The sequence below is a fragment of the Poecilia mexicana genome, unplaced genomic scaffold, assembly GCF_051168715.1.
Source record: "Poecilia mexicana isolate PSO_F unplaced genomic scaffold, ASM5116871v1 scaffold_17, whole genome shotgun sequence".
Taxonomy (NCBI): domain Eukaryota; kingdom Metazoa; phylum Chordata; class Actinopteri; order Cyprinodontiformes; family Poeciliidae; genus Poecilia; species Poecilia mexicana.
This window is the reverse complement of record NW_028263386.1, coordinates 6,720,676-6,733,099: the sequence shown is the minus strand read 5'-3', so window position 1 is coordinate 6,733,099 and position 12,424 is coordinate 6,720,676.

The following is a 12,424-nucleotide window of genomic DNA, read 5'->3' as shown; positions in this document are numbered from 1 at the left end:
TAAAAAACAAATTATCTTCTTCTATTCAAAGAGTAGGAGAAAATCTATTTTGTAAAATCAGAGGATGAGTCTCCATGAAGGGTTGTTCTCTGTGAAGTTTGACCTGGAGCGCTGAATCACAGTTTATGAACCACCTGATCCAGCTCTTTACCCCCAACCCAGCCACCCCTGAAACTAGATTCCCTCCTCCATCACGCCTCAGGGAGCAGTTTAATCAAAGACCTGGTTAGAGCTAGGGCTTCCCATCACTTTATTCCTCCTGCACACACAGCCATGGCAAACAAGCAAATCCCCTAATGGACATTGTCCTGACCCAGAACACCAAGTGTCAGTACAGACCCTGCAAACAGGTTGTTTTTAATGACTGACTGACTGAAAAACTAGGAAGGATTAAATATTGTTAAGACTGGGGTTGATGATTGACACAGGTTTACTGAAATTTACCCCAAGTCCAGTTTGAATGGGCTGTATTTGGTTTTGTCCCATCAATGCAGTGGTGTCCGAAAGAAGGGGCCAGGGGGGCCATGGCCCCGTTTTTAAAAATGTTGGCCACTGCACTGGTCCCCCCGGAAAACCAAGTTTAGGTCAAAGAAAGCTCATAGAAAGTCTTAATCTACTTATCAAATTAATTAAACTTATAAAATTTAATTACTATAACTCTATATAAAAATATTTATTTATTTTTCAAATTTGCAAAAATATATTCATAAACATCTTTAAATATTTTATTGAATAAAAAAACACAAGCATAAGGAAAAGGAAAAGGCAAAAGAAAATATATATACATTTCCTGATGAAAATGCATACGTAAGGAAAGGAGAAACACAATTTTTAATTATGTCAGTTTTGGTCCTCCATACTTTTTTAGCTGTGCCCTCCTAAAACTTTTACTGGCCCGGTCTTGCCACCCTAAAATCTACAAATTTCCAAGTTTAGCTGAAGGTCATTCCTATGTCTTATCTTCGGCAAAAAATATAAATAAATAAAAATGGACAGGAAACAACAACACTGCATCTCTGTGGAATGAAATAGTCAAACCATAATGTTCCTTTTACTCTTAGCATTACCAACTGGAAATAATGTACTTTTTTTCATTTTCAACATATTTAAGAGTCGTAAATAAACTAAATGATGAGATTTGAACAAATTTTCCAGGTCCGTAACATTTATTGAGTTGTTTTGCTTGGTAAAAACAAATATTTAAAGCTTTACAAATACTCTGACTCCTCAGACCTTGTGCAAACAATCAGCATCCTTGAGTTGCTTCCTGAATAGCATGAAAATTCACCTTTTTTTCAAATAGAAGAGGAAAAAGAAGAAAAACAGCGCGTTGTTATCCTCCATTTTCAACAGAAATTGGAAAATGAAGGTTTGAATCAAAAGCAGATGCCAAAGTGCATTCCAGAAGAAAAGAAAAAGCAGAAGACGAAACTAGAATCAAAAATATGTACAGCACTGTTTAGATGTGAAAAGCAGAAACACGTCAGATGCCTGTTTCCCTCTGCAGACACTTGAACAAAACGTCAAAACTAAGCACTGTTTGCATTTTGAGAATTGCTACAGCTGTTAACATAAGGTGATGTTAAAAAAAAAATAAAGTCTGAGTGTGAAGACGGACAAATTAATGCTGATCATTCATCTTCTGCTCACCCAAACCTTTGAATCTGTTTTACATCCAGGAGTTCGTAGGGGCAGTCCTGGTTATTTTGGTCATAAAATTAAAAGCAAAATAAAACACAGTGATGTCATTTGGCAATATACAGAAAAAACTAATTTGATTTGATTGATGAAATAATTTTTAAGAACACAACTGTTGTAGAAAGTTATATTTATGTAACGTAGAGTCCAGTGGAACAGATAAAAAAATATTTCAGGCTGGATTTGGCCCCTGAGCCTTGAGTTTGGCACAGGTTATATATTATCTCCACTTGGGTAGCCAGTCTGCACTCATGCAAATGTCTTAGTTCACTTTAAATAAGGCACATTTAAAATTACAAGTAACTTTTTAAGCAAGAAATTTGTTTTAAATGAATAAATCCTTCTTATTGATGAAAATATTCTAGTTCTGCTGGCAGATTATTTCATCTGCAACATGGAAAAAATGTCTTGTTATATAGCTGCTTGCTGAAATAAGTTACTTTTAAGATAGTGCACTTGAAATAAGACCAAACTAAGATATTTTAGCTAAAAGCTAAAAGTACATGGTAAGATGTGTTTTTTGCAGTGTATGTGAATATTATTTATTCTTTGACTTCTACAGGAGCTGAAAGCTTCCTGATGTTTTTGCTGCACTCTTGAACCAAATAGCTCGTGTCTGTGCACTATGCCGTCAGAAATTCACTTAACATTTAGCATTTATGGCATTTCTCATCTTGCTTGCATGTGATGTTGCTCATTCACCCCAAACAGGACTTCCAGAAAGCCCACGTTAAAACAAGTCGGCTCATCATTTGTCACAGGGCCCAGGGGTAATGAACAGGGTGATTTGGATGTACTCTCTAATTATGGAAAGGACAAAAAGCCAGTCAGAGTCCCGCGTCAAGGTCCCCCTGCAGCGCCGCAGCGGAGGAAAGCTTTCACTCATAAATCAGACAGAGGGTCAGGATCTGCAGCCAATTACAGAAAACAAGAAAGGAATCAAACCTGGGATTAACAGTAACATTGCAAGAGCCAACGGATTCATGCATGTTAAAGAAACTGATCAGCATCCCCCACCATGAGCAGCCTCATCGTCCTAATCGAGCTGGGCCTGACAATACGCCCGGAGCGCCCTAACCTTGGTGCTACAAGGGGCCATTATGATCGATCAGCATGCTCCAGAGGCTGCCCGCCTGCCGGGCTGCTTACATTTCAAGTCTGTGGGTCTGTTCGTGGCCTGATGGTCACGGTAAGGTTACGCTGAGCAGAGCCGCCCACACAGCGCGATCTGTTGCATACCCACACTAGGACTTGCTCCAGGAATGACCCGAGTTAAAGTTCACACAAACCGGTTGTTTTGAGATTCAGTCCACATTTATTGAACTTCTTTTTTTTCCCATTTCGATTCTGTGGGTGTCGAGGAGCAGGATTACAAGGGCAGACTTAATCAGTCGAGGAGCTGTACGCTGCAAAAACACAAAATCTGGCAAAGAGTTTTTCCATAATTTCTAGTGCAAATATTTTTCTACACTTGAGTTATGACAAAAATAATTTAAAAGTAACTTTTTTAGCAAAGATATAAGAGCTTGTTTTAAGTCAGTAATTCTTGAATATTGGTCTAAAACATGAAAACATGTTTTGTTACAAGTTAAATAATCTGCCAAAGGAGCAAGTACTTTTTCATCAATATTAAGGGATTACTGACATATAAAAGTAGCTCATATCTTTCTGAAGAACATTGTAAGTTAGTTTCTGTCTTATTTTAAGTGAGCTAAGATATTTGCACTAGAAACTAAACATACTTGCTAAGATTGTGTGTTTTTGTAATGAACTACTGTGGATATTTACATTCCAAACCTAAATCATTGCTGTTTTCGATCTTTTAATGCCATAACGGTGTACATGTTTGTTCTGTTCATGTTTTTCATTATTTTGTGCCATCTGTTCTATTTGTTCTTTTTCTTCCTTTCTTTATATTCGCTCTAATGTTTGTGTTTTTTAGTTAAATGAATTGTTTCCACACTGTGATGCTTTGAAAACCCATTTCTGCTGTTATTTCCTTCCATTTTTTAACTCAGCTCGGATAAAGAGCGGCACTTTTCCTATTTTCTGATTTCCCAAAAAGAAAAATCTCTGCATAATGCAGCGCTTCTTAAAATATTGCCACCATTAATGCGTTCACCGACCTCTCCAGCTAATGGAAACTCAAATTTAGTCCCTCTCACAAAAAGCACCATTGTCATTTGAATCTTTGCAAACAGACGTGCTGAAATCCGAAGGAAATTCCTCCTTGATGGTTGGCTACGTTTTGTGTCAAAGGTAATTTCCAATTTCTCTCCATCCTGTATTACCCTCTAACAGAACAACCTGCTGTCTGTCCAAAGCAGAAGACTGAGGGTCAGGCTCCATCCTCTCCAGCTCCACTCGCTGGTAATTACTGGCCGTGGTTCAGAGGGCTGTCTCTCTTTTTTTGGCTTGCGACTAGTTTGGCTGCAGGAGTAACAGCTAATTAACTTCCTGAGTATTGTTGTTTATCTGACTTTATGATCTGACTCTGTGCCAGTTTGTCTCCGTCTCAGAGAGCGGCCTGGATTCCCCTGACATTAAACGCACCACATGGTGTGGCTGTAAACTCGGAGCCGGAGGGTTGGCAGCGTGCCGCGGCTCCTGCTTCACCAGGCTAATGTAAATGCTCCGTCTCATCATTGGGGTCCACAGGGAGCAACTCACATCCGCCCCGACATGCTCACTCTAGCAGGGGGGAAATAAAGCATGGCCAGATGCTGGGAACAGCCTCATGGGTGAAGAGGGAGCTACTGGAGGTCAGGACTGAAGGACTAAAGAATACCAAAGTCATTTATTATTCTGTGCAGGAGAGCAGAAGCTGGGTTTACAGTTTTAAGAGTTGCTACTTCTTCCAGGAATGTTTTGTCGCTCGAAGCTTTAATCTTGGGAAAATGAGTTACTTCTCAGTCCGAGCCAAACTATAACATCAAGACCAACTCTGACCTAGTCAAAGTCTGACTGTGTCTTATCAAATTTACTATTATTAATGTGATGATTCTTTAATTAAAATAATTGTATGCTAATCATTAAATAATAAGGACATATACTCAAAAAACTGCCATTTACTGAAAGAAACAACACTCTCAGAGCAGTATTTTTAAAAATGATTTATATATATTTTTCTCTTACCTGCACCACTTTTATATATTTATAGGCACACTTATAGTTTTTCAGTATTTTTTTTCTACAGCCAAACAACATTTTGTTGCCAAATTCTCTGTTGTGGATGTCTTTGTGCAATGAAATTAAAGGAGTCTAAGTAATTAAGCCAAAACTGTATAAAGAATATATACATTTTGAATTTTAGATTAAAAACATTTTCTGCCTGTATATATTTTCTACCCAGAACTTCTCAGGTGTCATAATAGTTTTAGTTTCACCTGGTTCAAATTCTGTCAATGTGACGTCACACTTCCGGGAATTTTGTAAGTGGCAGCCGCTTCAAAGGTATCCGTTAATCGTCATGACAGTTGCTATGACAACAATAAACAAGCCACAAGCTTAGAACTAGCTCTCGCCTTGTTCCTATCTACTTATAAACAATGTAAGTACATTATAACTATTACTAGATTACAATTTTTGAGTTCTCTACCCACCTTTGTGTAACACTAAGATAAATATCAGAGATATTTACTGTATTACTGCCGAACTAGCAAAATTAGGGCTAATGTATTTGAAAGCTAAGACGGACATGAAACCTAGTAGTGTATGTTGCTACATGTACTTACCCTGCCAGTCACCAGAAGCTTATTATTCACGTGAAGAGTTCGTAGTTCCTTTACAAATTCGTTTTAACATATCTGATCTTTTCATGACAGTCTGAACAACACAGGTCGGATTCTTTTCGAATGCGACCCAGGAAACTTGCATGTCCGATATGCATCCGATTCAAATGCGACCTAAAGTCCAGGTCGCGTTCATCCGAATTGAACGTCACTGATACTCGACAAACGTCAAAATTCCGCGCCCTGATACGCGCAAGCGGGAAGAATAACACAACCATGACGGACTATAATGAGGATTAAGTTGTTAATATGCTGGCTCCGGTCGGACAACAACTTCAAATATATAAGCTAAGCTCCACCGTTAGCCTCCATGTTTACTTCCGCAAACACTGAGCACTTCTTTTTATTGCGGTTGGCAAAACGCTGTGAGACGGTGACGTTATTGCGCCCTCTACTGCGCATGCGGGACACTTTCAGGTCGTTTGCCCGTTCACACTGCAGAACGCATACAGGTTGCATTTATTAGTTAGGGTGAACGGCCCGGCAAACAAAAAAAAAAAAAATCCGATTTGACAAAAAAATCGGAATTGGGTGACTTCAGGCTGCAGTGTGAACGCAGTAGGAGGCAGATTGTTCACATCGTCTGACATGTTTCCATTCTCTGTCTCATGGGTTGATCCCAACAGCAGATATTTTGTTGATATAGATTTCTCTTGAACATTGGTTAAGAGTTTATATAATACTTTCTTTTTGTTGTAGTTCATCTGTCCGGCTTCGCTGCACTTCTTTAACAATATGGTGGTTCACTTTCCGTTTAGAATTTTGGAAACAATGTATTAATTGGAACAAATAATAATAGCCCTGCATTTATCCATTACAAATGGTTAAATATATCTACAGGTATTTATTTATCTGTAGATGCATTTATCTGTAGATGCATTTATCTGCAGATGCATTCTTTGCTACAAATGATCAAGCATATGCTGAATAAATGCAATGTTTTTGTATTTTAGACAATATAGTGTATTTTCTTGTTAAGAAATAGGAACTTAATTGTTTATGCATTTTTTTAGCATATTTTAATATTGCATAAAATAAGCTTACTTGGTAAGTAAACAATAAGCAGAATGTTCTGCTTTTTTTCCTGATTAATTGATAGAATCATCAATTGCTATAATAACCGTTAGCTGCAGCATTAATTATGATCCTGTGTGTGACCTTAAACAAGCTGTTCATGTTCGGAAATCATCTGATGTAGTTGAATTAAAATAATTTTGCAAGGAAAAATGGACAAAAATAAACTTATTACCAGTCTAAGCACTGGATCCCAGTTAAAGCCACCACATAAAAAAGCAGCAACCACTTTCTTATGCAGGGTAAGGTTGATATAAAAAGTTATTTTACCTTAAAAAATAAAATCTTTATTTGAAAACTGCTTTTTGCATTTACTTAGTTTATCTAGCCCAAACAAAACTGGACAGAGGAAATATCTATGGAGGGAAATACTTTTTCACAGAACTGAATCTGCAAAGACAGCTGGACGTCTTCTGGGAGCAGAGGGATGCAAAACCTTTTATCACATGCAGCCTTTCTTCTCTTTGAGCACGTGTTGCTGTGCGACATGTGATTACTCTGTTATGTTTAAGAACCTTCTGAGAACAACACTGGAATGAGAAACCTCCAAAGACACCAGAAAGTCTCAGAGGATTGAATCTGGTCTGTTTGTGAGGCAGGAAAGGTGGCCATGTTGAAACAGAAAATACACATGTGAGGCTGGGATGCATTTCCTTCTTTGCTAAAAAGCCTCTGTCACCATCTGCACGTTTCTGGCAATGTTAATGGATTTTGAAGATTCATCTTGCCATTCCTCCTGAAAAGGTTGCACAAGCAACCCTTTTATGGCAGTTATATTAAAATGTCTTCTTTGACAATATCTTTTCCTCTGGTTAGATGTTTTTGTAACCTGCAAACCCTTATAACTCGTTCAAAAAGGTACAAAGTACTGAGTAACAAAATACAAAAAGCAGCAGGCATTCCTTAGATGTGTGGAAACAGAAGGACTCATAAGTGTCATCACTGAAAATAATTAGATGACTGGACAAAGTAAACAAATTCAAAAACATATTTAGCAAAATACAAACACAGCAGAATCTACTAAAGGTAACTGAAAACGTTAAAGGTTTGAAACAGAGGCTGTGTGTCAGAATGTGTCCTTTGGACTTAACTTTGGATTTCTATGAGAGCAAGCTTTTTTATATCTATCTTTTCAGAAAGATAGTTGCTTGTTTTAAGTTAATTTCTTAATATTGATTAAAAGTACTTGTTCTACTGCCACATTATTTCACTTATAACAAGACATTTTCCCCATGCTGTAACTGAAATAATCTACCACGGGAACTGATACTTTTACATCAATATTAAGTAAGTATTTCATTAAAAGAAGCTCCTTTATCTTGTTGAAAAATTACTTGCAACTAGATCAAAATCTTACCAAGAGTACTTGGTAAAATGTTGTGTTTTTGCAGAGCAGCCAAGTTTTGTCCACTTTAATAAATCTCTAGTTGTTTGTGTAGACAGTCGGTGTGTTTGTGATGTGAATGCGTAATCAAACTAATGCGGACAAAAGCGAAATCTGGTCCACCTAAAAACCTTGTTCCCGGTCCTGTTGAAATGAACTCTGGTGCAGTTTGAATAAATATGTGAATGCAAGTGGTCTGGAGACTCCTTCAAAAGCAGGAAGCAAACTATAGCGAAGGGCATCATGGGTAAATACAACCAAAACAAACGCGCTAGCACTAGAGGGAGAAATGCCTCTTGGTCTTTCACCAAAGACACTGCTCCACTTTTTTTTATTTACAGTTTGTGAAGAAGGAGGCTCCACTTAATGTTTTCTTCAGAGGTTTTCATGTCCTTTTCCTCAGTGATTCTTGTTGCAGCGCCACCACAGGTGAGGAGGGGAACAGGTTTTTCAAAGAGTTTGGATGTTTGACAGTGCAATGTGAAAACGAACCACAGCACCAGAAAAAATAACAAATGTTGCAATTTTGAACTGAGTCTACTGGACTAGCAAGTGTGAAAACATCCTTATAGTTAGAATTTATGAATGCTGGACTTTCCAAACGCCAACCAATAGGGTGTCAAGTAGAAAACTATATTTCAGCTTCCCATGCTACTTTCATTTAAAATATTTTAGCTATGCTCTGTGAATGGGTGAATTTTTAATGAATAATTTTGGGTTATGTTCCACAGAAAGATCAGCAAATACTGAAATGTGAATATGTCACTTTTATGTCCAAAATGACATAAAAGTGTCTATTTGTGTCACTTTTGAAAGCGACATAAATACACCAAGATCTGTTGAATCATGTGACGTACTTAATTTTCTATTCTGGATTCATCTTTGTTTAATAAATAATGACAGTGTGGAATAAATACATTTATTGTTGCCCCAAATCTGTTTTAAATTTGGACAAAAACGTAAAAACTACTTTTCTCAGTTTGAGTTTACTTTCAGATTTACTTCTAAAAGAGACTACTGCATTTATGCTAATTTGAAGTTTTTTTCATTAGATAATTTATAGAAGTTTATTCTCCAAATGTTTTACAATAACTAGAGTTTATTTTTTAGAACCTGGATCCAGTAACAGAGCGATTCTTCAGCCTCCTTCAGTGCAGCTGACGCTTCCTGGCAGTGAATTTGACGGAGCAGTCAGTCACATTGTTCAGCTGTCACACACTCCAGGACGTCGTCGGCACAAAACTGAAAATGTATGAAGGATGCATAAAGAAAAACTGTGGCTAATGCATCTGCAGGAAAAAGCTTGAGAATGGCTTGATGGACTGAGACGAGCCACGGCAGACTTTTCAGGAAACAGCTCAATTTTACCCAGGCAGGCTGGAGCTGATGGGGGGTGTAAAGTTTGATTACAATCACAGCTGCTGACAAGATGCGAGGAGATGGACGTAAACAAGGACATTAAACTGAAACATTATTGAGCTTGTGGCTGTATGTTACACAGCCTTCGTTTAAGTTCCTGCTATACTTCTGCTACTTAAGTGGTTTAATGATTGTACGGAAAATCTCAGAAGAAAGCCATGCATGACAACAGAGATTTATTTCGTCAGAGCTGCAGCTGCAATTAGTCACAGCCGAATGTTTTCTGTTCCCTCAGATAATCTCGAAATCGTTGACATTTAGTGTCAGCTCCCGTACATTTTCCTCCGAGTGTTTGGAGAAAGTGAAGGCAGGAGCCGGAGCCACTGGAGGGAGGAGAGAGGTAGGCGTAATCAGTCTAAACACCAGCTAATTAGAGCAGCAGTCGTATTTCTTTAGTCAGGTGGGTGTAAGAACCAGGCAACCGAAGTGAAGTCAACACCAAAGCAGCTACATGGAGGTATGGTTGGAGGCTTTATGAAACCTGTATGAAATTAATTATAAAAATGACACACTGCTTTATTTTTCACACATTTTCCAATTTATGCATGATGTGAACTGTTAGCATGCAGAGAAGACATAAATAGATCAAGATCTGAAACACCTCAAAGCATTATTTTTAAATACTTTATTTCCCCTGACTACCTAAATTAATACCAGACTAAACTTTTCCTGTTTGAATTCAGTCAGGAGGTCAAAATGATTTCCACGCTGCAAAAACACAAACTTTTACCAAGTATTTTTGGTCTAGTTTCTATTGAGAACATCTTATTATGCTTGAAATCAGACATAATAACCCACAAGTAACTTTTCAGTAAGATATAAGAGCTTTTTTAAAGTCATAATTCCTTAATATTGATGAAAAGTAGTTTGTTATGAGTGAAATAATCTGCCATTTGCTTCATTTACTTCTCAGCTCATAATTATCTGAGGAACTAATAGGGCCTTGGGGTGTAATTCTCAGACAGTCAATTTATTCTTGTTTTATTATGAGAACAAACATTGTTGGTGACATTATGTGAAGCTGAAGTACCAAACATGGTGCAGCAGGACACTGTGAATTCCACCACAATGATTTCAGCACCTTAACGTTTTACAAGAGCACATCGAACATACAAACCTCAAAGAAGTCACGCAAACTCACCTTAATTTCCTCATGTTTAAGTCGTTTTCAAAAGTGAGATAGAAAGTTATGTTCTGCCATTATGGCCACAGTAAGTTTGGAATATAACAGAAACTTGCAAGCTTGGCAACATCATCCCAGCTGTGAAGTACAGGGTTGGATCCATCGTGCTTTTTGAGCTGCAGGAGAGACCAGCATGACTCACAAAACAAACAGCAAAAAGGAAGAAACATCTTGAAACATCGACCAAAAAGTCAAAGTCTGAGCTCATGTTGATCTCCCAATGGCACAATGCATAAAACCAAATTAGTTAGAAAATGGGTTAAAGTTACCAAAGTCAAATGTTTTGGTGTCCTATAAAAATATCCACACTAGTTCTGTCTGAAAAATATTGCAACAAGCTTGTGGGTGTTACTGTTTCAGGCAATTTTAACAAAAACTATAAAACTGTGTCATTTTGGCATTTTTTAGTTTTGGTAATCCTAATTAATCTCAGCCAGGAAACTTGTAGTCTGATTTAATGCTACAAAATGAGGGGGAAGAAAGGTTTTGTGTCATTTTACTCGGTTTATGTAAAAATCCGGTTACAGTTCAAGGAGTTTTTCAGTGTTGAAATCAGTGAAATGCTCCAATTAACAGGATATAAAAATCAGGCAAAATCCCCCAAAACACGACACACATGTCTTGTACAGCACTGATGAAATATGCAAATGACTCGAAGCTGCAGAGAAAACAAACACAGCTGGAGACGAGCGCCCAGCGGAAGGTGATTTGTTACGGCGAGCTTTGACTTGATGTTTGTCAGACAAACCCGACTAATTGGCTGTCAACAAAGCACCAAGACGGTCGTTAATGCAACACGTCAGGAAAACAGGAAGTGATGACAGAGTTCAGTAAAAATGAGATGTCAGAAACATGGATAATTAGATTTAATGATTTATCAAAAACAACCCTCAGCCTCACTAAATTTACTAAGCGTACTAAATCTATGTGATGTGAATATTGCAACGCTAGAAAACTTTCCTTTTTAATAAAGTTTTCTAAAATCTGTCAACCAGAGGAAGCACAATATTATTTGTATTTGGACTGTCTATAAATAGTTTTAGGACATTAATTAGTCTGATAAAGATAAAATAAACTTGGCAGAAATGTAGTATGCTTAAAGTATGGGGGAGGTTGTTTTTTTTTTAAATTAAAAATACCACCAGATCTCAGTCTAATAGAAAACCTTTTGGATGGTGGAACTGGAGATTGGCACCATGGATGTGCAGCAGACAAATCTGCAGCAACTGCGTGACGCTAACATGTCAATATGAAGCAGACTCTCTGAGAAATGTTTCCAGTACCTTGTTGAATTTCTGCCTCAAATGATTAAGGCAGTTCTGAAGGCAAAGGGGGTCAAGCCTGGTAAGGTGTACCTAATAAAGTGGCTGGTGAGTGTCCCTTAATATGCAATAATATGGTGAGTAGAAACAGTCTTAGCCCTAACACAGAAGCTAATATCTACAGACTTCCTTATTTACACTATTGGGGGCACAAAAGCCAGCCAATACCAAGTCAAGTAGCATTGAGCCCATTTATTTCTGCTACCAACCTGCATTTCCTTCATAGGATCTGACAGAAAAATCTTTGAACAGGCAAATTTTTCATTAGTAATTTGGAGTTACATTCCACAGAAAAATCCTCAAATTGTTGAATCTGTGAATACTGAACTGTCTAAACATAGCAGAGTTTCCATGTATAGGCATAAACTTTGCAGGGAAATGTTTTTAAGGCATTATAGGTCACAATGTCTGCACAACAACAAAAAACCTTAAATGAAAAGCTTCTCTGCGTAAAAATGTAAATGTACCTAATTTTGAGTCTTCATGATGTGAGCATCACCAGCCACCCCAGCCTGATTGCAATTTAGTCTGGGGTGTTTGAACGGCTTCCCAA